General features: G+C 38.4%; 1 protein-coding gene across 10 annotated transcripts in view; it reads right to left on the bottom strand.

The window, feature by feature from the left end:
• LOC103137804 (uncharacterized) overlaps nucleotides 1-26,356 on the bottom strand; it is a 56,350-nt gene that overhangs the window by 25,104 nt on the left and 4,890 nt on the right. For 3 of the 10 annotated variants that reach the window (XR_001662052.1, XR_001662053.1, XM_016671261.1), the window contains exon 1: nucleotides 1,461-1,715. The exons of 3 other annotated variants lie outside the window; for them this stretch is intronic. The gene's annotated coding sequence lies outside the window, so the exon portion shown is untranslated. Of the gene's footprint in view, nucleotides 1-1,460; nucleotides 1,717-26,356 lie in introns of those variants that run through there. 4 more of the 10 variants (XM_016671264.1, XM_016671265.1, XR_001662049.1 and 1 more) reach the window with 3 other exon arrangements.

Below are 26,356 nucleotides of genomic sequence, written 5' to 3'. Positions count from 1 at the left end.
TGAGCGTATTCTCACATCAGCGAGCAACAAAGCGATGTACAGCAATACCTGGCTTACGTGTGTGTTCACACATGCACACGCAGTCACACACACTCACACACACAGAGTCACAGTCCAGGTGCTGTTGCTGGTGACTGTCTGTGATGAAGCAGCTAGTCTCAGGCAGAAATAGGTCAGCAAGCCTCTGGGCCTCTAGAGTCAGGAAGGCTGCCCTCTCGGTGTCTGTCTGTGTCACACACATCCTCAGCACACTCACCGCACAAACCTTCCAGTCAGAAGGTAACTCTTGTGAGTACTATTCAAGTATTTAGGGTTAGTCTGAGTATAATTAAGGCAAAATCCCTCTACCAAAATGTAGTTTTAACTGGTAAAATAATACACAGGAGAACCAGACCCAAACTTGATGGATTAGGTAATATTCCTTTACAGTTCATTTCAAAAGTATGCAAGCTTGACATTTTTGACATTTTGTCATGACAACCAGACTCCTCAAAGTATATATATATATTTTTTTTTTTTTATTGAGGCTGTTTATTTAACAGACCAACACAAAGTAAAAGGTTGTTGTAAGTCAGAAATTTCTAAAGTGTGGCATTTGTACTGACGTCTTTTTACTTTAATGCCACAAAATACAGGTCAGTTCTGGAAGAAAACCTGTTACAGGCTGAGGTGAAGGTTCACCTAGCAGCAGGACAACAACCTTAAGCATAAAGCCAAAACTACAATGGAGCCGTTTACATAACTGCCCTTAACTTGAATTGGCTTTTCTAGCTGCACAGACCACTCAACGCACTTCACACCAAAGCTACAGTCGCTCAGTCGTAGTTACAATGCAGACACATATTTTGAATATGAATACCAGTAAGTATTCATGCGAGGGTTATGCCCAGGGGCATATCAACTTGCCTCTGCGAGGAACCTTGAATTGTTAGAATGACCTGGTGAAAGTCCATTTCTAAATTCAAATGATGATGTGTGGGATCTGTGTCTTTTCTTACAGAGACTGAGTCATTTTGCAAAAGGTTTCATCCCTTGAAGTGCATTTTTTATATGCAAAAATAAAAGTGTCAAACTTTTCCCTTTTATTTACAAAACAACTCCCATAGTTTGCTTGGTCTGTCACATATGTTCCCATTGAAATATATGCAGTCATAATGTAGCAACGACACTGTATATCGATACAACATTTAACTTTTCCAGTAAACCGACAGTAACATGTCTGAAGATTTGACATTTTTGACCTGTTTTTTTTTTTTTTTTTTATATAAATAAATCACTGACATTTAAAGCTCATCAAAGTCTGCTTTCCCTTTGTTGTCTGCCTTCCAGTCACGCATCCAAACTGACGCAAACGAATGTCAACATTAAAATCCCCCCACCCTCCGTCTCCTCCAGTTTGTCTCATCCATATCTGGAACTAGGATTAGCAGCTATGGCCGGCACTTGGGAACGAGGCTTACCTGCGAGTGGGCGTCTCGTCCTCGGTCCCCCAGCAGAGGAAATGAAAGATTAGCCCGGCGCATAAACATTGCGAGATTACTTGCCAGAACGGATTAATAAATGCATGCATACAGTATTTGGAGTTTTGTGTTGTGCATCTTTAAGTGCCGAAGCCAGGACTTTCCCCCTCCGTGCTCGTGCATCTTTAAGATTACTTAGTGAGATTAGCTCCTCTGAGAACTGGGGTATGTTGAGCCTTATGAGAAGGTAAAAGGGACGGGGCGCAGGGATTTACTCAGCAAATCTAAAGTGACACGTAACAAACAGTCCCAACAGTGCTCCTTCATTTTATATTTGAATCAGAGCATTTTATTTACTTACCAGTTGTGTCCGCGTCAGTGTGGTAGTAGTGGCTGTTTGCTACAATCGATACCGCTATTTTTATTCTGTTTACGTTTAAAGTTCTGCCTCGTCAGGCAGTCGGCAGCTACTTGTTTGTCCTGAATCAATATTTTTGTTTCATTCTCACCTGCCAACTAATGCAGCTGGCTTTGCAAAAAGGAAAAAAAAAAAAAAGAGAGAGAGAGAGAACTGGAGTAAGTTATGGAGCTACCAGAATGAACAGATGAGTTACAATGCTTTGCAAGATTAAATTTACACGCCTAGAGCTTTTTCACATTTTGCCATGTATTTTTCATGTATTCTATTGGGATTTTAGATGGACCAACGTGAAGAAGTGGATAGCTGTGAAGTGAAAGGGAAATGATACCTGGCTTTTACGAATAAAAAAAAAGAAAGTCTGACATGCATCTGTACTCATACCCTAAAAGGCTCTACCAGCTGTGTAGAAAGTGTAATTTCTATACTTTTCTTTGGCTCCGAAAATCTCAGGCTCATTCACACTGAAAGGAGAACAGCAATGATAAAGTGTGGATGATGTCCAATTTTAGGTCTGTTCTTCTATTGGGCTAAGACATTAACATGCTTTAATCTAACCTCTTCCGTTGTAGCTCTGGCCGTTTGTCTGAAGTTGATGTCCAGCTGGAAAGTGAACCAGCCCTAGTCTTAAGTCATTTGCAGCCTCTAACTGTCAGAAATGTAGGTTAAAATGACGACCCGAGTGCACAGATAGGTACACAAAAACAGCAAGTAGGCAGAGTAAAAAGTAGTAGAAACATTAATGAAAGCCTCTCATAATTCATTATGAACAGTTTCTTGGCAGCAGCTGTTAAATGTTCTTTAATTAGGTTATATGATGTACAATGATGTCAGGGAAATATATATTAAAGAGAAGCATTTAGCCCTGAAAAAGGCGGTCAACTTAAGACAGCTGAAAGAGTAACTAAACCCCAAATCAACATTTTGTAGGTAAGCTGTATAAGTCCTGAAGTGCCTAAAGGTGCCTTCCGATCAAATTGCAACATTTTCTTGTAAATTTGTTTAATTCTGCAATATTTGGCCTAAAACCATCTTAAGGCTGCCCCTCCTTGAGTTGAACAGTGGCTACTGCAGTACAGCTTGGTCACATTTGGGTTTAAAACCATCTCACTCACAACTCCTTGTTGTGAATCCAGAGTGGGAATTGTGAGCGTCGAAAGCATTGATCAATGGCGTTTTACAGCTTTGCAAATGTGTGATTCATTTGCACTACGGACACGGAGTGCAATGGGTCTTCTGTGACTGCTGGCAGTTTGCTGCAGGACGGCTGTGTGAGTCTGGCTGCAGTGGCTAGGAAGCGAGGACGGGCTTTGATTGACTGTGCCTTGTCAATCAAGGCACAGTCTTGGTAACCTGGAACCTGGTTCCAGATTACCAGGTTCCAGGTAATCTGGAACCTTGGAACCTGGGAAGTAAAGGACAGCTCAGACAAGAAAGTGAGAAATCAGTTTAGATCATTTTAGATTGGTGGTCCGTATAAAGAAACTCGATAAAATCCTGGAATAAAATATAATATGAGCGAATCCTGGCTGTAAATCTGGTTTTGGTCCCTGGATACAGATCTCTTGACGATCTGTCAAATATTAGGTCAGGCATTTCAGAGGAACCTTCTTGTTGTTCGTTATTCTCCTGCTTACTGAGGGAGACATGAAGGAGCATCTTTCCCCTGCTTCAGGTTTCAAAGCCGTGTTACAGCTATGCACTGAAAACAAAGCAAATGTTTTCATCTTGACTTTTAAGAGAACCTACTTGCTATATATATCCCGTTGGCAGAGGAAAGATGACAGCTCTCTCTTCTGTGTTTCTTTCTGATTGAAAAAAAAAAAATTAGGCAATCAGTCACTTTCTCACTGTCTCCGAGCATTCACTGGGGTGTAGCATCGGCACTGTTTATGTGTATGTGTGTGTGTGTGTATGCGTGTGTGTGTGTGGGATATCTGTGCATGTGTGTTTCAGTAGTCTGCTTTAATGACAGCTTCAACAAATCAAAGCAATATATAATAAAACATACACAATTGACATTTCATTTTAAGTAAGGTATCACTAAATGAAAGCTTGATTGATAAATTAGCTTAACATCTCTGCTAAAGACAAAGGGGATAGTTTGAACTTTATTTAAAGTGGAGTTCTGTGTAGCTGTAATCAGCAGACAGCTGGAGAACTCATCTAATGACTGATCAGACCTGGCAACATAAGATTTTCCTTTCTTAAAGGGATAGTTCCTGACCACCAATAAGGGTTCAGATTTCTCACTGGTAATACATTGGTTAGGACCTATGCTAAAAGTTTACATATGCACAAAAGTCAAAAATGGCATATGCCAAAAAAAAAAAGGATTTAAAAACCCTACACACACACACACACACACCCACGCACACACACACACACACACACACACACACACAAAAGAAGTAATTTTCCCTTTATTAATCACGGCTCTACAGACTGTAGCGCCTATCTTCAGTTCCTGCTTTGCAGCATGATAAGAGTCATGGGTTGAGCCAGGCCAGGCAGCCATTATGTCAGCTGCCTGTTGGAGTCACATATGACTTGCACATTGATAGAACGTGCATGTTTTCTATTAATATACTCTACTTAATTGTCATACGGAGCCCTTACAGAAATATGAATCCAGACAGTGAAGCCAATCACGCTTGGAAAACCGGACAACATTGTTGTAAACTGGCTTATAATGTTGGCCTGTTCTCCCACAGTGGTCATGTTAATAGTGACATTCAGGCCGGAAGGCAATATTGTACTTAATGCTGGCTGTGATCCCAGACCTCTGGATAATGTCACTGAACTGCGGTGTTTCTTACGGTGGCTACAGAAAGTTAATTAGCTGTTGATTAAGTCAAACATATTGTTGTCTGATAATTCAGAGAAGCTGGTTGCCAGGAACACCAGAGTGGTTAACACCCATAATTGGACAGGGATGGTGTGGATCCGGCGGGTCCACCCAGTGTGGGTCCAGTCTCTCCGATGCTGGACCCAGTTCAACACATAGATCTAGGGATGAGCCCATCATGACCATGGGTCAGAAGAGGTTGGTGATATATCATTTTCTTTCCATGACACAATTTAGCACTATTTCAGTGATGGTTGATTAGGACCATAAAGTCCTAATCAAATATATTAAAATGTGTAGTTGTAAAAAGACAAAATGCGAAAGGCTTGAGGGGGTGTAAATACTTTTCAAAGTCACGATGTTTTCCCGTTTTCAATTGTTTTCCAGAAGTTGAAGTTCACCCCCAAATGTGTAAATTTCATCTTTGAAATGATTCCTTCCCGTAATTAATTCTGATTCCCAGCTTTAAGACGTTGCACATCCTAATCTAATGCGAACCCTGTAATTACACTGGCTTCTGTCGTGTCTTGCCTCTGGGATCTTTGAATGTCGACTTCTCTTTACACTGCGTTGGCCCGGGGAGGTCTGCAAACTTCAAGATCACAGAAACTGAGGTAGATTTATAATGGTTGCTAAAAGGAGGATCTCTCTGGGCAACAACTCAACTGTCTCCCACTCAGAAGCTTTCCTCAAGCAACACAATGGACCCACCAAATTTCCTTTATTGTTGCCTACTCACTTTGCTTCTTGTGGAGTCCTCCCACCAGTTCCAGTAAAGGCTTCTTAGGTGTTTTGTACTGTTCATGAAGAATTCACAGTTTAGGCTCCACAGCAGTATTGTTTTGACATGACTTTAGCTGGTTCCGAACAAACAGGCATGCTCAAGTGAATGAAACCTGAATGACCTGAAGTTGACATGAACAGAGCAACCAGAAGAGATATGTGCTTTGACTGCGCTTTTATGTACACAAATGTTTTACACTGGCTAGGAGCAAGTAAATATGCAAGTATAAAAAAAAAGGGGATTTTTTTTTCCAACTTGCAACTTAATAATTTAGACCTCTGAGCTCAGAAAGAACTCATTTTATGACATCCCAGGTGTTTTTGTGTGTCAAACTGTTCACATCGCCTGCATCCTGTCAAAATCTGAGTTGCACTTAGGGATGAAAACAGGAGACAACCTTGTAAATCAGGATTTTTATAACGTTTTGTTTTCGGTTTAATTAAATGAATTTATTAGTGTTTTTATGTGTGTAATCTGGAACCTGGGAATTAATTAAGCATTATGTTTAATGGCACCTGTAAAGCACTCTCAACCAAGCGAGTAAGTCATTTTCAGTAACTAGTGCTGTGTTAACTACAGAGTCTAAATGCGTCCTAAAAATTCTGGAGTAAGCTCAGATGTCCCTTTTGTCCTTGAAAATGTTCAAAACAGTGAACAGTTCACACAAACAGTCAGCTGTCAGTTGCTGCCGTTTGCCGGCTCCAGGCAGAGCAGTTGTTTAGAATGACAAATTAATTTTGGCTGTTTGCTTTGAAAAAATATTTATACACAAATGTAGATTAGACAGATTGAGGTCACTGGAATATTGTCATTTGATAAGCGAGCATGTATTGTAAAATATAGATGTGTTCCATTGTCTCTGTTTTCCCCCGTTAGTAACGCTGATCCAAATATTAAACAAAGGGCTTCCTACGAGAATATTAGTATGTTTGTTTAGTTCCTCAGGCTCTTGGAGATTTGTACAAACTTTTGATGGTCTGTCATATGAAGAAAAAACAACCCTCTAAAATGTGTCATTACGTAGCCTTTTGTAGCAATTAAGTTTAATTTAACTTCCTATTCTCTTAAAATGAAAGATGAAAGACATCAGCCTCCACCTATTATTGTATTAACGATGGTTGCAAAAACCAAGAAGGTTACATAACGAGAGAGAGGCTGAGGACTACAACAAAAACCTCATAGACAAAACAGTAGATTGCAACAAACTAGTTCTGCATCCACCCTTAATGCATCGTCCTCCATTTACAAAAAGGTGGTGGTGGTATTATGCTGTGGGGAAACTTTTTATCTGCAGGTCAGAGCTGGTCAGAGCTGATTTGTAGAAGGACTGGGAAAAAAAACAAAAAACATAGCAACCGAGGCAGAAAACAAGAAGCTATAAAAGACTTGAGGCTACAGCTAAGGTTCACCTGCTGGTGGGAAAACAAGCTAACCAGAAAACTTGCAGCCAAAGGTGGTTCTACATATTCAGGGTTCAGTTGTCCAGCAAATGAACTGTTGTGTGTAACTGCTTTAGTTATCAGTTGCATTCTGCTAAACTTCAACATGTTGCCTTTCCTGCAAAACTATTTTTAAATTTGTTGCTTTGGTTCTCCCTTTTTGCTTTATTTTCATTTATTATTGTTTTTAACTTTGTTTTTCTCCATGCTAAAGACAGCAAAAAACATATTTTTTTAAGGCAATTTATCAGTTTTATAGTTTTTATGACGATATGACTTTAAAAAAAAATTAAGCTGCAGTTTTTCTTATCAACACAAAATAATGAAATGCAGCAAAATATTTAAAAACAAAAACAGACTAAAAGCTTTCCGCCGATTTGTTCTGACATCTAACCTTTAGCCCACCACTCCCTTTTGTTTACTGTTATACATAGTCTTTGCATTGCTTTGATCAAATTGCCAGTTTGTGGCTTTTTGGCATGTTGCTCCACAGCTCTTGGAACGGATTTCAGGAAAAGCAACGCAGTGCCAAATGAGTTGATCCAGAACACTTCAAAGGTGGCACATAGATAAAATACCCTGTGAACATGCTGCCAGGTTACTGATTGATGGACCCCCAAACGAAGTCAGAGACACTGATGACCACACCCATATCTTGTCAGCCTGACAGGCTTGTAAGTCAGGGCTTGTATTTCCACTTGATGCCGTAGAGCAGTGGGAGTTCTTGCATGAATGATATTGCTCGTGCAGAGGAATGGACCTGAACACCATTTTCCAAAAAAACATATCTCTGTTATGTAACATTTTAGAAACATTCAGAACTGAAAAAAAGTATTAATCTGTTTTGTACTAGTCTTGATCTTTCTAAAAAGGAATTGCGTGAATCGAATAAATTAGAAGATGCCTTCCGATGAGACTTGTCAGATTAGAAGCAACTTTTGAAAATACAGGTGTAAATCATTGAAACATACACATTTCTTTTTCTGTGAATGCTTTTTTTATTGGTCTGATGTGATATTCTAATCTTAAATATTGTGTTTTCTGTAATTGTAAACAACAGTTGTATTCTGTGTAGAAGAAAATTATGAATTGCCACTTAACATTCTCATTAACAATAAGTTTTCTAAAAATGTAATTTCCTATGTTAATGAAATGTTCAAGTTAAATGTTGTGTTTTGGGACACATTTTCACTGTGAAATTTTGCTACTGCCATAAAATGTTATTTTACTTTTAGGCACTTGGCACATCCTTGCCAGCAGAGAGAGTAAAGGAAAACAGTTCTGCATAGAATATACATATTTCATATTTTAAGAATGGTTAAAATGACACAGCTGTCTACTGTCATGTATTTGCAGTCTGATTCTCTTTGGTCCAAAAGCGTCTCCACGTCTCTTGTAGGATGCACTTTTGTTCATTGCTACAATGTTCAAGGTCTCTTTAGCGTTACCAGGAATATGGAAGAACTAGAGGGAGGTTGGATGACTGCCTGGACGGTCTTCATAATTTGCAAATAGTCTGTTAACTGCCTCCGACTTCTTAACAAATTGCTTTATTCACTGGTTGAAAACTTGAGGAGACAGAACATTTGCAGCCAAAGCCCCGAAGCCGTGCTGAGCGTTTTGACAAAATTAGGTCACTAAAGTCAGTAGATGGTGTTTTCAGGCAGTTAAGAGAAGCCTTTTAAAATGTTGCCTAATGGAACATGTGTACTTGGCCATTTTCCATTAACTACCATGGGGGAAGGAGTCTAAGCAATGTAGCGTTGCCTGACTGCAACAGCGTAGACTACAATATGCGCAAGTGTAAAAACATGGTCAGAGTTAGGGAACACAAAACTTTGAGTGCTAGAAATAAATAAAATCATAATTTCAGTTATAACTTGAAATAAAACTACAGTATAGTGCTTGAAAGTAAGAAAATATTCATAAATATAGACATTACTGGCATAAATAGCGTTCTTGCTTTCTACATTCCCATCAGTTTTAACATGCCCCAGTTCAAATTGAAACTGCTTAGCAACGTTCCTCATTTTGACTGAATCAGACCAAGCATACATCATTTACCCAGAATGCATTGCATTGTATACAACATGTGATAATATTTTTATTTAAATGTATAAAAACCAGACAGCCTACAGTATTTTTGCTGTACAGCTAAAATAAACGCTTCTCAAATAAAGTCTAAAGTTATAACTAGTCATGGATCCCTTTGGAACTTTGGTCAAACACCATTAAATTGATAGAGTGAGTTAATACATAATTTATTGGCAGCTGAATTTTGCAACAGCTTTACACAGTGTGTTAGCTGGTAGCCCATGTGTGGGCTAAGCTAACTGACCCAAAACAGGAAAAGGTTAGTTACCTTTTATTCATAGTCTGTGTACACATCTGGTTTCATCTCTGTATGTTCAAAGACACAATTTAAATGATTTGATTATGCAATGCTGAAGTATTGATGGGCAAAGTGTGACAGTCTAATGAATAAATAATGTCAAATGAATAATTCTGTTTAATAGAGTGATTAGAAAAACTGTGATAAATACATTAGCTGAATAAAATGCCTCAACGTTTATATAAATCTGTCAATAATTCATTAAGCATGTAGCTAACTGAATAAAGTGTGTCACTTCAACTTGAATTAATTATGTGTGGGAAACCGTATGAAATTATTTACATATTTAATTAATCACTTATATTTCAAGTGCCACAGGACATCATGAAATAATTTAAGCTGTTTCTTGCTTTGTCAAATACACCCTGACTTTTGATTGGTCCGCCAGCCCGGCAGATTAACCACCAACCGACTGCACTGTTTATGTCAGATTTACCGCCACTGACGTCATGCTGCATCACAGTGAAATAACTAAACAGATACTGAAATAATCATATAGGCTGCTAACAAATAATACATTTAAATGATTGTAGTTTTGTAAATACTCTATAAAGTATTGTAATTTTTAAATAATTAGCTTATGGATAAATGTGTTTGTTTTTAATTTTTTTTTTCAAATAACAAGTTCTTATTACAACTTACTCTGGCAGTTTTTGCCATTGATGTAAATATGGCTGTCTGGCTGTGAGGAACCAAGCCGGTTAGCTCATTGTTCTTTTTTTTTGTTTTGTTTTGTTTTTATCAAATTACATAAAAACCTGCTCTAAGCGTCAAGTCTGATTCATATAACTTGAAGTTTAGAGCTTCAAGTTGAGAAGCTCTAAACTTCTCAACTTGGATCCAACCAATCCAATATGGATTGGTTGGATATTCAACCAATCCAATATGGGTGAATATATCCCATTTATGTCTTAACCTTTCCAGAGATCCCATAATGTTGCTTCAAGATATTTGTATACAGCCACAAAAAGTTATAGATTGCTAAGAGCAACATTTAATAGCAAGCTGTAATATTTGTAGCTAACCCTGCTTGTGTTATTTTCATAATTCTATTATTAGAAAATTAGCTGATGGTTTGGTCTTTCAGTTGCTTTTAAAGTTGTCCGCTCTGGCATTGAGGATACGCGAATGATTAACAGTAGTTTCATCACTTTCATTATTTCAATTACCCTTGTTACACTGATTAATTTCACTCCTCAAATTATGATCCTTCATTCACAGGCTTATGGGGACATTAATCTTAAGAGACTTTGCCTCAGCATTTGTAATGCAGCGTTTTGCTCTTTGTCTCAGAATGGTTGGAAAACTAGTCTCTATCAACGTGATCAGTGAAGCATAAAACAAAAAAGTTGTCTTCTTCAAAGGCCCGAAAGGTTTACTTCATCCATTACACCAAACAAATAAGTGCAAGTAAATGTTAGCCAGTGCTATGCTACCAATCTAAAGTTTTCTCTCTCCAACTCTGCTCACCGTTCTTTGCACAAACTTGATCTTAGAGCTGTAATCTTTACATACAAAAAACGAAACGCTGTGTAAAAATGTTTCGAAAGCCAGAGACAGTTAGGCACCAAACACATTTCAAAATCTGATTTATAAATAGGGGTGTCTTGTTTTGTGAGTATGTATTTATTTGGGTTATTTGTTCTAAGAATTGACACAATGTGACTGAAATGCTTAAATCCTCGATGAAAGCAATAAAAATAAATGACTGGAAAATGATTCAAGTAATTTTCTGGAAAAAAAAAAAAACATGCAGTGAAACAGAACAACACAAGCCCATAAAACCTACACATTTACTCCAAAATCAAAAGATAAAAGATAAAAATAATAATTCTCAAACCACCTACGTGGAAGTAGCGTTAAAAAATTGCCTTAACTTTAAAACAAATGACAGATGAAAAATATGCTGCCCTAGGACTGGCTTAACAGATTGCACACAGCTTTTTGTTGTAGTTTGGTACAATTCAAGCTCAAGACTTAAATTAAATAAATGTATCTTATTTAAATAAATTAAATAAATTTATCTTTAAAACATACAGTTTTACACCCAGGTCTAGTTCCTGGACCTAAATTCAGGTCCAGGAACTAGAAGGACCATTGAATAAGCCTAATTTTGTTACTGGTCAACCATTTCTGTTTTGATTTGGCCAGATATTTTGGATAATCATCTTGATAAACGACCCAATGACGACTCATTTTCAGTAGTAGTGCAGGATTTTTATGTTGGTAGTTTTCAAGTTATATAATAAGGTTCCCAGTGCCTTTAGAGGAGAAACAGAACTTTAGTAGCACATTCTGCTCTGGACTAAACAGTGGGCATGAGTGGCTTTTCCATACATGCATCTTTTGCTTCAAACCAAACTAATCCGGAGTGTTAGTTGCTGTAAAGCTCAGTCTCTGCATCATCTGACCAAAGCACACATAGCCAAGTAAGGTCCTAATGGAGTTCATAAAATGCCATGTTTGTTAACATAGAACAGAAAAAGCTTTTTCCTGTTGCTCCCTCCAAACAATTGGCTTGGTATGTAGCTAATATTTATGGTTACTATGGAGATGTATTGAGTCTAACATGCCAGTCTTCACTGCAGTTCCCTTACTGTCAGATTGTTTTTGCCTCTCTTACCATCCTGGTCACTGTACATAATGGCAGGATAAATACAGATCCTCATCTGACATTGTTGCAAAACAACAAGACTATGTGAAGCAATTTATATCCCAAAAGGACAAAGTCATGGTTTAATAAGTCTCTTGAATTTCTGATCAAGTTGTATAATAAACACAAATTTTAAAAAGCTTAATTTAAATTTCTGTTAATCAGAATGCTAGGAGAACAAATAATTAGGTCGCTAGTGATTCTGTTACATAGATTTCTTTATGCCTTTGATTAAATTTACTACATTTAAATGTTGCATCTTTTTTTTTTTTTAATTTTCAGTCGCAGATCATGTGGTTGGACTGCAGGAATAATTTCGCTGAACGCTTTTTAATCGTCTTCTCCACGAGCACGAATGAATGTGGCCAGTAATGTATTCTCCGTGGAGTCATGCATATTTGAAATTGTTCATTTTTTGTTGCATAAATAAAATATCTGTCGAGTTTTAAAGCCACTTATCTCTTAATGCCGAGCCTTATCTTCCTCTGTCTCTCCAGCTCAGCTGAGAGCAGTTTCTGATGACTAAGACTGAGAGAGCCTGTTTGCCGGAGACCAACGCTCACTCCCCTCCACCACAATCACCACGGCCACCTGCTTGTCATGAACGAAGTCTTTGTGATTGACACAACTGTCTCATTTGCCTTCCTCTCACGTCTAGTAAATAACAGGGCTGAAAAGCGGTGACCTAGTCGGTTACATGGAAGCAGACGATTAGCTTCCCGGACAGGACGTTTCAATTCTCATTAGGAAATTCCCTCAATTAAAATTGTTCCAGACGGCGACTTACAGCTCCAGTCACAGATTCACAGCTCTTCCTCAAAATTGAACAGATCTCCCTGTTCTGTAACAAATTAAGTAGAGGATCTATAATTTGAACTTTTTTTTTTTTTATTATTCTGTTGGTATTTGTGGGGATGTCAAAGACATGCATATTATTTTTGTGATTTTTTTGAAACTTGAAGGTCACAATACCTTGTAGGCACACAGAATATTGGAAAAAAAAAAAAACTTTCTGAAGAGTACCAAAATATATGTCTGAAGTGTTTTATATGCTAGATTTTATTTATGTAAAAAATATGTTTTTTTTATTTTGTTTTATGTGTACAGTTCCACTCAGAAGTATTTATGCAACTCTTTGACACAATATCATTGCACAAAACAAAAATTTCAGCTCCCTCTAAAGCTTCCGACATTCAGTATCCCCACAACATAATGCTACCACCATGTTTCACAGAGGGCTGTAGTGTTCAGCATTATATTCATGCACACAGATTTGCATGAAGTTTTCAGTTTTGGTCTCATCAGACCCCAGCACTTTCTCAGGTTTGCCATGTCCACTGCATGGCTTTATTTTGAAAGTTGCATTCCTTTTGGCCCTTATTCATGAAAGCCAGTTGTTAGCGCAAGCTAGCAAGTTGTTGCAAGTGCGTGCTACACTTCTCTGATATTTATTTATTCTATTTTTTTTTTTTTTTTTACAAATCATTCACAATTTTTCTTCCATTTCAGGGACGCACTACTTTACATGGGTCTTTCATGTAAATATGAAAGACACATACTTATGGCCACTATGCTGCAGAGATTATACTAAATAAACTGTCACTAGTTGGCTCCTTGGAGCAAGTTCAGTTTTACCTTCACAGTTTTACTTTAACAATAAGCAAAAATTAAGGTCTTCAGCTTTTGACTTCTGCTGTTATTTTTTGTAAGCAAACTCAAAGCTTTGAGTGCCACTGCAAGGTAGTTTTTTTTGGCAGTTTCATGCTAATAGTTGCTTTGTTTGTGCCTTTCTATTCTTTTCTCTCTTTTTTGTCATTAGCCAGAGGCCTTACAGTTTCTCATTCATGGCTCACATTGGGAAGGAAGTAAAACATGTCATGTTATTGTGTTGTACCAGAATTAGTTGTTGTCTGCTGTGCTCTAAGAGGTGGCCAGTTAAAACCTAGTTGCTAATAGCTTCTCCTTTGTGGAAATGACTTGTTTGAAGCAGTTAGCATTTTTTTTTAGTGATTACAACAAAACCATGTGACCGTATTGTTGTAAACGATTATCTTCAATGAGAGAAAAAAGAACACAGCCTTCTATTTTCTGTTGATCTTCCATAAAATCAGTATTTCTTCAACTGAAGCTCTAAGTAGTTCAGTGATGCTTTAGCTTTAACTTCTCCTTTTGAATATTTTTAGTCTGTTATTTTGGCTTCACCCCTCACCAAACCCAGTCTCTGTCATTTATTCTGCCATCTCCTTCTACCTTTCCTTTCTTTCTATCTTTCACGCAGCCCTCCTTCCTTTCCTTGCTGTGTAGGCTGTGTGATATGTAAATTGTGCAGACAGCTGCTCCCGTTCTCTGAGTTTTCATTCCATCACTGGTGTAATTAACATCTCTGTGAACTGTGACTCATCTCAAACTATGTGAGAGAACCATCTCTCCATTAAGTGCAATGTTTTTACTCCATGGCGTTCTTCAATTACATCCTCTTTTGGGTGTTTTCTGATGCAAATGGTCAGATTTTCTGTCTCATTATACAGAGTTTGGAGTAAAGTGGGTCTTTTCCCTGACCCATCTTTTTATTCCTCAATCCTTCCACTCTCTTCTTCGATTTCTTTTTTCAACTGCACCTTCCAGTAACTTCTTGCCTCCCAGAGCGTGCTTATCTCATTAATGGAGATATCAATTAACATGGAAACAGGGACATTAAGGCTCCTTGGAGACTAAATGCACAACAGTTTATGCCACAGAGGGAGCACTAAGGCACTCATCTCCCTTTCTATCTTGCAACTTGCTTTCTTCTTCTTGATTTTTTGATCTGGATGCTTTTGCTTTGCAGAGAAAGAACAATTCATTTTGTGAGAACTTTTTCTTCAGCTTTGATCTTGGGCTGTTTATACTTTGGGAGTATGTTTTAAATTTTACATTTTTGTAATTCACCAAAAGCTGGCAAGTCACATCTGCATGCAGCAACTCAAGATTAGAAACTTACATGGCACTTGTGTGCAGTCTATTGTTGTAAAGGTTTAGCTAAAAGAGGAAGTGACAGGGTGCTACATGGCTGAGTGGCAGATCAGGCAGCATACACAGACTACAGTCCTCTATGAAGTTGTTCCTGGTTCAGGATTCCCCTTCCTCCCATCTCACCACTAAGTCTGACCAGCTTTCCTGTACCTGTGGAAGCATCCTAAAGCATCATGCCTTCACCATCATGCTTCCTCATTAGTTTTCAGGTTGAATCGTTGCATGCAGGTCGGAAATCTTGATTTGTTCTCATATGACCGAGGATCTTCCTCCATATATTTGCTGTAGTTTTGAAGACAAACCCTTTCAGAATTCGGATCCAGAGCTGCACCGCATTCTGAAAGATGTAGTCAGACGAAAGGTTTTGGCCACTCAGGCTCTCCTGGCCAGCTAAACGTAGTGTGTGATATCAACAAACTAATTTATTCTTTGATTAAATTGGAACAACCTGTTGAGCAACTTGCACAGCAGCAGTTTACAGTTTTGTCACCATGCCTCACTACTGCTAAAAAAAATAAAAAGAGCAACATGGAGTGAAATGAGAAAATTAATACAATTGATAAAAAGACTGTTACACTTATTTCGAAATTAGTGTATTTCGCAAAAGTGCAATGGAAACACTTTTTGCATCACACGAGTCGTGATCAACAACTGGATGTTACAACAGCTTGAGATGAAATTGTGGTTAAAACAGGAAAGGCCAAGTCACCAGTGTGGCTGACAGATATGGACCGATATGAAATTCTTATATCGTGATGCGTTTTTAAGCCGTATTGCTGAGCCCTGCAGAAAGCAGCTCTTTTCCTTCACAAGCAATGGTGAAAACTTTTCAGATATTTGACCCTACTGGCCTTTAATTTTCAAGGTAGAACATAAATCCAGCACTCAAGATTCTGATGTGAAAACTGGCTTTCCTTAATTGGCAATCTTTCCGAGTTTCACTCAGTGTCATTGTGTTTTACAACATAATTATATTCACTGCAGTTAGAGGATAAGTTATCTAAATAAAACATCATTCACTCAAAATGTACCTCGATATAGAGTTTCTTCTTTAAGTGAAAACAATATTGACTTAACAATGACACATCAATGTTGTGGTTAGTAGGCCCGATAGCTAATAGGGTAATGAACCGTGTTACAGTCTTTATATCTCTTTTTTGTTATATCAGTCATTTTTATGCTTCTTTGCAAAACCATAGGATTTGAAATCATGGTTGCATTCATGAAAGGGACTACAGTTCCACATGCTGTTTTTCTGCAATGCAGTCCTGGGACAACTGTTAGTCACCATTTGATTTAAGACATGGATGTGCAGGCACTGTGGGGTGTTGGGGCCATAAAGCATTGATACAGTGAATGCATTGGTAATAAATTCACTTGCAGTGACTGTGTTTTTACTCATCTCCAAGTCAAAGCTTGGCTTCCAAACAACAAAAATGACTAAAGATGAAATATTTTTGATAAACAATGTTTGTGTGGGCAACTGGCATCTGTTAAGCCTGTAGAAGTGGGCTTATTATTTGTGTCTCTGGGTGTTTGGATGCAGAGGATGTCCTCCTCTTTACCAAAGTTTAATTGGCCTGATAATACATCATCAAGCAGACAGGTGGTGAAGATCTCTACACGTTTGGAGGAACCCAGGCAAACCGAGTTGCTAAACAAATGTTGTGATTAGACCTGAGCCCACACAAAGCTGTTCAAGTATAGCTGATCATTTAGATGGACGCAGTAGTTAAATTATCCTAGCAGAAAATCAAACTTCTGATTTTACAGCAAACATTAATTCTGAAAACATTTTTCATATTTTTGTATAAAGCACCATGCACCTTTCCAGCTGCAGCCTTTGACACAGGTAGTCACACGATTCTTTTCTTAAGACCTGAACATGTTTTGGTCTTAAAGATGCAACACTGTTAAGGTTTAAGTCCTATTTGTCTGAGAAGTATTTCTCTGTTCTCATGGGAGATTCTCTGATGGCTCCTATTTGTCTGGTGTACCTCAAGGACGCACCGTGGGACCAATTTTGTTCTCATACTATGTGACGCATTTAGGATACATTTTTAGGAAGTGTGATATTTCCTTCATTTTGACAGTTGTGATACAAATTTTAGTTCCCTTATCAAACTGAATGTCATTGCCCTACTGACACAGACACTCTGGAATAATAGATTTTTTTTTTTATTTAAGAAATACAATGTTTAATTTGAGAAAATGCGTTAATTTGGAGACATAAAAAAGTTGCTTTAACAAAAATGACCAGTGTCCCCCCCCCCCCAACTCTTTTGTCAATAGAGAGAAATAAATCTTTGATCATTCCAAAATTATCAATAGATTATTCCAATTTCGGGGTACTCTTAATGCTCTCTTCTCCTCAGTTCAATATGATTGCATAGCTCTGAGAACAGATTGACATTAAGCATGCTGATTGTGACTGGCAAACCATTTCTGTGTGAATTTGTCCATATGGTTTGAATCATTATCCTGTTAGAAGACCCAGTGACGAGCCATTTTCAGTTCTCTTGCAGAGGTCACACAATTAAAAAAAAAAAAAAAAATGCTACTTTTAGAGTCCAAGAGGGCCCCTTCACTCTGTCATGGTTTGCAGAGCTTTTCAAAGAGAAACAAGCCCACATCTTCACAGATCCTAGACCATGCATAGTAATGAGTATGAGGAGTAAGAAGTGATATATCTAGGCTCATCTGACCAAAAAGCATGTGGTTCCTTTTAATATCCCAGAACTTCTGTTTATGTTAGAAAAGAAAAGCCTTTTTCCTAGCATATTTCCCAAGCAAGTAGCATTTAAGGGTTTAAGACATAGGAGGCTTGGTGATCCCAGAATGCCATTATTTGGTGCTGTTCTCTAACAGTGAGTGTGGACTTTCTTAGAGTCCTTGTCCTGCGAGTATTTATGGCATCGATGCCCAGGAACGTGGATAGTGCTCAATGTAAACACCTTCAAATATGTATTTCTTAAGTCTTACAATTTTTGCATATTTTCTTTTATCTTCCAAGGTATTTGTACAGCAAACTTTAAGCATACATTTGCTGCAGCTGAGTTCATTGTGCTTAACCGTATGCTTTCTGCACTGCACAGAGTCAGATCAATATTTGGTGTTGCCACTTCAGGAGCAAAGATCGATCAGCTGATGACTGAAATCAGTTTGTTTCCAGCTAGACTGGCCATGAAATGACAAATCAGTCAGTCAGATAAATCTGGTTCTGTGACTGGTAGAGTTAAACATTTGCACTGTGGGCTTGCTCTGTAATGTGGTTCATGTCCTCAGCATAACTCAGCAACATAGATTTATGGGTGATGCAGCACTGGAGCAGTTTCCCACTGGCTGGAAGGTTTGTGGTCCCTCCCTCACGTACCCTGACAGGCTGAAACATACTTTCAATCAGCACACAAGACTTTGCTGTGTACAAAAAAAACAACTTTCTACATTTGCTGTTATCTGGGCAAAAACTGTTGTTTGTGGTTCAAATACTACCACTCCCCTAGATTAAAATGTGTTGAATTGGAAAATGTCCAGTCATCTTTTATCTTTATTTGCAAGGTTGTTCTCCAAGTTTTGCATGCAGGCCAATTCTGTTCACCATTAATATAAGTAGTCAAGTTTATGCCTAGTACATTTCAGCAACAAGGCAGGTCAAAGTGCTTTACACTATAAAAACACAAGGCAGTAACCAATTATGAAACAAGCATTAAACTTTACATTTTGTCATGTGGCCTTATCCAAATCATCAAGCAGATATACATGAAATATATTGATCAATGTTCCAGTTACAATTAATCAAAGTCAACTCTGTATTGCAAGGTCTGTATTGCAGTTTTCTGGAAGTTTGTTTCAGATTAGAGGACCGTAGTGCTTCTCCATGTTTGGTTCTGGTTCTGGGGAAACAGAGTAGACTTGAGCCAGAAGGTTGATACAACAACAAAAGGACTATAATGTATTTTGGTGCCTTTCAGTGATTTATAAACTACAAATGTATTTTGGAGCCTATTCTCTGAGCTGCAGGGAGTCAGTGTAAGGACGTTAGAGCTGGAGTGATGCGCTCTACTTTCCTAGTTCAGTGGGAATGCGAGCAGCAGTATTCTGAATCAGAAGCAGCTGTTTGATTGACATTTTAGTTAAACCTGTAAAGACACTGTAATGGTAACCAATGCAACTAAAGATGAACACACATATGAGTTTCTCTCTTCCTGGGACACTAGCTGTTTAATCCTAAAAATGTTCTTCAGGTGACAGAAGGCCATCTTTTTGATTGTTTTTATATGTCTTCGAAGGTTCAGGTCTGAGTCCATCACTAGAGCTACATTTTTGGACCTGATCACTAGTTCAGTTCAGTTAACACAGTTATCAGTAATAACTGTGTTAACTGTTATTACTGAAGCACACTGCTTCAGTAATAACTGAAGCTTCAGTAATAACTGAAGCTGTGTGCACACATCTTCAGTTAAGTATCTGTTCAGTGGTTGGATGGGTTCAGAGTCAGTTGTTGACCTTATAATGTAGAGCTGTGTATCATCTGCATAGTTATGGCAGCCAATCTTATTACTTGCTATGACCTAACCTGGCGGGACCATATCGATGTCAAATAGGAGGAATCCCAGGATGGAACCTTGGGGTACCTCGCACTTGACTTCTGTCCGCTCTGAAGATAAGCTACCGATATGCACAAAGAAGTTCCTGTTCTTTAGGTAAGACTCAAACCAGTCTCATACTGTACCAGAGTCCAGCCCAGCTCTCCAGTCCCTTTAATAACATGTCACGGTCAACAGTGTCAAATGCTGTGCTGAGGTCCAGCAGAACAAAAACTGGTTCTTCCATAGTCTGATTTTATGTGGAGGTCATTGAGTACTTTGATGACGGTAGTCTGAGTACTATCGCATTTTGAATATACAATTGCGAATTCCATAATTGTTATGATGATGCAGTTTTGTATTTGAGTAAAACCAATTTCCATAATGTAGTTTTGTATTGTAGTTTTCCTATTTGCAGTAATTTAATGTTATGTGACAGTTATGTGAAAGAGACAAGAAGATATTTTAACTACCTCAGTTTTTTTCATTTTTGATTCATAGTATGATATGATAATGTGATGCAAGAAAACATTATTGCATGGAATTAGGATCAAATCTAGCAGCTCCATGATGTGTTGGCATAGTGAACAGTAAGAAAACAGAGCAGGCCATTCTGTGCAAATTTGTCAGTTGCCTGGATTTTCTCCAAATGCTCCATTTGTTTAGATGCACGCATGTTAGGGTACATACTGACTTTAACTTCACTGAGTGATTGTGACTGGTTGGTGTGTCAGGGTTTCCTTTGTGCTAACCCTTGGAAGTAATAGCAACATGTCCATTGTTTACCCTCTTGTTCCACATGAAAGGAGGTTAAGCAAACAGGATTAGTTCGGTTGACAAAAGGAAAACTGAGAAAATCACAGGGCTCCACTGTGGCTCTGGTGGTTAACATTCGTTTGGTCTTCAGCGTATTTGAAGAATTTCTCCACTTATTCTAGTTTTGTCCCACAGTCAAAATACATGCTTGTTTGTTTAGTTGGCGAATCTACATTTCTTTTAAGAGACAGAGAGTGTGTGTTTTAGCATCTCTCACCTTGTAAGGGTTTTTGTTTTTTTTTAACAACAAATACTAATTTGTGAGGGCCCACTACTCCTTTTGAGGCTGAAAGCCCAGGCCCTAAAGAAGAAGTGCCGTTTTGGGTTAGAGTAGTACGATATTTAAAAAGAGAAACTAAACCAAAGATATTTGGTGAGATTGTGTGTTTTTTTCCAGATTTAATTTTCCTTCCTGCCCGCCTAGAAGGAATTTGGTTTAGAGATTTTGGAATAAGGTGTAAATTGAGTTCAACTTAAGTTTACAGTTAAGGGCTAAGGTTAAGATATAGAGATGAATGAAAAATGAATGCAAGTCATTGAAACCCTTGTGAAGATAGAAATACATACTGCATGCGTGTGTGTGTGTCCCTGTGATGGACTGACTATCTGCCCAGGATGTTCTCTGCCTTTTGCCCTGTTACTGCCAGGATACGCCACAGCCCCCTGTGACCGTGAACAGGATTATAGGGTGATAAAAAATGGACAGAAGGAATTATAACTTACTGCCCTTTAAAAGGGACATAACAAGGCAAAATATAGGTATTTTATTCAACATCAGTTTAACATTAATTGGGGCAGTTTTTCAATACAAACTAAGCTAAAACAAGAAAAGTTTAGTCTGATTTAACTGAAGACAGTGAGATAAAAAACAAAAAATCAGTTTATGTAAATATCTGATTATTTCATATCAGGTTTTGTGTGTTCACTGTAATGTGGTGTGGAATTGGTTTTCAGCCAAAACGCAACGTGAATGAAGTTCAGAACCTTCTCATTTGACCATAACCCCTTTTTACATGTTTCCTGTGTCTTTTGCAAAAAACACATTTCTCATGGCTGTCCCTCTTCTTGTCACATTTCAGTAAGGTGCATTTCTGAGCACAGGGTATGTTCATTTTCCATGACCCACCTCTCCACCACAGTTTTTAAGAAGCTGTACTTTATTTTAAAACTGATTTAAAACATGCAGCTAAATCTTTCCACTTAAACCACTGATGAGGTCAGAGTTTGAGTTTAAGTGCCCAGCTGATCCCATTGATATCTATTATACTGTGACTGAATCAATAGTCCAGCAGCTCATTTCTCAGGAGCTGTCAATAATCGAGGGCCTGATCTGCAGGAAAGTGGCTGGCCACTGTTACAAGCCGGAGGAGGAACTTATAAATGAAGTATGGATGTTTATTAAGGAAGATGAGGTTGGCTTAGATATATGTGTGATTCGGACGTTTGATGTTACTCTTTGAACATAACAGGAATTAAGAGTGTCTCGGATGGTAGGGGGTGTCTGTCTTTCAGTACGTGTGTGATCATGCCCACTTACGTGCGTGGCTGGGTGCACATGTGTTGTGTTTTTTTTTTTTCCTCCCCCTTTTATGGTGTTTGAAATGATTTTTTTCTCTCTCTCTCTCTTATTTAAACCATGTTGCTTCGGTACCCCTTGAGCTTTCAAACCCCTGGGTGGTCGATATGGCCTAGTTTATGAATTTCCTGCTGCACGCAGAATGGCACACACAAACAACTTGCACACACACACACACACACACACACACAATGCACCGTCGGCCCTACTTGCATGGCGCACAAATACGAATCCCGTGAGCAAATCGACGGAACATGTATGACAACACAGCGTTGTTTCATTCTGATTTCTGGGAGGAGGGAAAGAAGTCAAGTATCCAAGAGGGGAAAAGGTGGATTGAGAAATAAGTGGGGCTTTATTAAGAAGAAAAGGGTGTGGGGAGAGGACAGGCGTAGAGAGAGGAAGGGTGGTGGAGAGGGGGTGTATAATAATGTGTCACAGCATGTGGAGCCGTGCCAAGACACACTGTGAATAATCTGTGGTGGGTTTTTTGCTGAGCCGGTTATTGTTGCATTAAAAATATAATGCCAAATATGTCCCAGTGTCTGGCTTGCCTTAATGATGACAGCCCAGGGGGATGAATAATTAAGACACAGGGAGGAGGAGTCTGTCCCTCTGCTGTGTTAATAGTTTTCCACTGAATACTACTCCAAAGGAAGTTGATACCATGACAATTAAAAAATACCTTCACCTTTTACACTGAGAGTTCATGGAAGAGAAGTTTATAAATGAAATGTTGAAATGAAGCAGATGCTCCGTATCCATAAAGTGTAACATTAAGGTTTCTGGTTAATTCAGTCTAGTTTCCTATTTTTTCTGCTGACTACTAATAAGTATATACACACATTACAGTAGAATTGTGTCCATGTAAGGGTGTAGTGTAAGGATGTAATGTAAACACCTTTTTTGATGTACATGGACTCATGAAATCAAGCTTACTAACACAACATGTGAGTTAAAGGTTTTGCATTATACATAATCTCTGCTCTGTCCCAATAAAAAAAAACAACAAAAAAAACAATCTGGTTTTAGAAACTGAGCAATTTCTGCAATTTCTTTTGGGGTTCCTGGTAGAGGCGTGGATAAAACACACATCATGTATGGAAGCTGACAGTGTTCAGTGCAGTTGCTCAGAATGCTTAGAATTAAATAAATACATAAGGCATCATGAAATAATTATCTACATAAATTAATAATGGCTCAATATACATACAGTAACTAAATGCAGTGATTGAACAGGCATATAAATACTTTATCATACCATAAATTTCTAACCGGTATATTTCATTAAATTGACATAAGAGGTAGGATTAAGCAAGTGTTCATGTCTCCCTACTCCTTTTCAAACAGGAAAGTAGTGATAAGCAAACTGCCTTGTACTTGGTTGAGTTTGCCGATATTTTCTCTTCTCCTACTGGTTTTCTTTGTTTTTAAAAAGCTTTTTGAAATAAATAAATAAATAAATAAATAAATGAAATAAAATTCCCAGCTCAATATACTGAAATAGTTTTCATTCTCCTTAAACAAATAGATGTTATGCCCTGGGGTTGTTTTGAGTTATTTTTTTTAGGTTTGATTATTCTGTGTTCCTTCGACTCTTTCTTTGATTAGACCAGTCTTATTTCTGTTTTACCTTAGTTAAGTCTTTCCTAATGTTTCTAGCTATGTTTATTTCTTGAGTAAAGCAGCTAAGAATTATGTTTCTTACCTCTAGTTCTTATTTAGCATTAGATTTATTTCCTTGTCTTTTGTGTACTCTTCCTTGGCATTTTATCTCCTCACACCTGCAAACCCTTAGCTCATCAGCCCAGGTTTTTTGCTCCAGCATCCACCCTCACAGTATTTAAGCCCTTCTCCTGGTCACTCTCCTTTCTGGTTCCTCCTGTTACATCCTCATGTCTCCTTTCTGTTTTTTTTCCCCGTTGGATTTATGGTTTGTGTTCTGCCCCCGTTCCCTGTGATTTTTGTAAGTTCATTATTCTTATTAAATATTCCTAATCTACAAGCTGCTGCTACCTCTCTGCATTTGGGTCTACCAACAACCACTACATACCTTGACAATGGCTCAATAATATGAATCATTATTTGCTCAATAATATGAATCATTATTTTGGTGAGGCATTTTTAATTAATCCCAAAATTTTATTTTTTTATCCCAAAGCATCTTTCCAATAAAGTCAGCTTTTCAGGGGTGTTTCTAAATAGGGAGACCAAACTGTTGATACCTTGCCGTCACATTAAAAAAAAGAGCAATAATGTGAAAATGATGTATGTAGTTTAAATTAAATCAGTAAAACTCAAATTATTATTAAATGTTTTTTAACCTTCACAAAGTCTTGACATTTTGTTGGATTCTGCAAGCTTTTTACTCTGCGTGCTGCGTTAAAATAATCTGAAGCACAAACTGCCCTTAGGGCTTGTGGTTCCAAGCCTGCGATATAGATCTAAGCCAAACCTGTTGAGCTAAATCAAATCAGGCTTTAGCTGACCCATTTCTGACCCTCTGCTCGGTTTAGAAATTGGGTTGTTTTTACCCAAAAAGTTTTTACAGTGTAAAACTAGAAAATGGGCCTGTGTTAATGCTGCCAAATTAACAATTTGTTCTATACAGGCTTAGTTAAGCCTAGACTTTCTTTCTTGTTCCTTGCTTTTAGATTTTTTTTTTTATTATTATTATTTTTTCTTCAGGTTGAAGCTATGCCCCGTTGTTGACAGGGTATTTTTCTGTTATGCTGCTGATAGCTACATTCACTTTGTCGACCAATCACTATTCCTGGCTGCCACTTGTTTGAGTATAGACTGTAATTTTGTCAAAAAAAAAAATGAATCCATGCGGTTGTTTATTCTGCTCCCTCTTCCTCTGGCAAGCTTAGCTGCAAAAGGGTGATTCATGAAAGAGAATTAAGACTGGCAGATGGATACAGATATGACAGAGGCTGTGTAGCAATAAGATTCATCACCTCTAAATCCAGGTTTAGACCTAAATCTACTCAAGGCTTCATTCCCAGAGTGTCTTAAATAAACGGCTCTGGAGCCTACGCAGCTTTCATGAGGAAAAAAGTGGGCTCTGCTCTTTAAATTAGGGGGTAAAAGCTTTATAATATGCTCTTCTGCCCTCCTATCTGAGTCCTCCCTTCTGCCCTTTCAAGGTGAAATGAAAATGACCTGATTGATTCATTATCAGAGTGACTAGCTGACACACTGTGACTGTTTTCTGCTTTACTTCAACCAGTTTCACATGTTTAACAATAGATTTTGAAAGGCCCAAAATTAGAAACACGAATCAATATTTCAATGCACAGATCACAAAAAGACACTTAGAAACAAAGCCAATCCACAAACACAGGGAGATACACAAAGTTGCACAAGTGCAAATCTGACACACACACACACACACACACACGCACATTTCATCCCACATGCTCTGTAAATAGAGAGCAGGATGTTGCAGACATTTGGGTGCATGGACAAACAAGCAGTGTTCCTTGTGAGAGAACGGGAGAGAGAGAAAAAGCAAGCACGGAAAGACGAATGAGAGGTAGAGGCACAGAGAGACACACGGGAGAAGAAAACTGGGGGTAGGTGGACAGATGAAGTGGTGACTCAGGAATGTGATATGAAAAGAAAAGATTCAGCACTTGGAATGATTCTCCTCTTCCTCCTCCCATCTCAGACAGAGAAGGAGTGGTGGGTTTCCGCTATTTTTTACCTACTGTATCCTTCTAATCTTATCTCCTGCACATCCTACAATACTTTTCCGTTCCCCCCCACATCTGCCACTCTTGCCTTGTGAATAGCAGCCATCACAATTAAAAAGGAGACATGAGTCAATAAAGGAGTATTTAGAGGCTGCCAGGACAACTCTCTACACAAAATGCATCTTTTAAAGGGAGAAAAGTTGTATAAACGATCCCTTTGTATAAGCGTATGTAATTGCTTATTTTGAATTAACCGTGCTTAACCACAGTTTTTGTAAAGCTTATTACAATTTCACAGTCAATGTCCACAGATGGAGGAAACATGGCGCATTGGTGAACCTTCCCAGAGTTTGTGGATCATCCCAGGCCCCCTATCAGATATGGGACCTACTTCCCCCGGTCACAATCCCCTTCCTTGGCTGGTGCCTGTGCCCACCTGAGCGTTGATGTCTCTCTGTGTCTGGGTACTCGGGTATGTATCGGTTCACTCTGGTGACTGCCGGGTGCCCTGGCTCTGTCGGCCTCTGCTGTGGGGTTGTGTACCCTGAGGGCTCGGGTCTCTGTATCCTTGATTAGATCATAGTTGGTTGTCGGTGGAACCTATGGGCTCATTGCTTCAGCCCCCTGGGGCTTCTGCACTGTGGCTACTGGGGGTCACCTCCTCCGTTTCTCTC

This window comes from Poecilia formosa, unplaced genomic scaffold (assembly GCF_000485575.1).
Source record: "Poecilia formosa unplaced genomic scaffold, Poecilia_formosa-5.1.2 Scaffold43, whole genome shotgun sequence".
Taxonomy (NCBI): domain Eukaryota; kingdom Metazoa; phylum Chordata; class Actinopteri; order Cyprinodontiformes; family Poeciliidae; genus Poecilia; species Poecilia formosa.
Note: the sequence above shows the minus strand (reverse complement) of the source record. Positions and strands in the feature narration are given on the sequence as shown.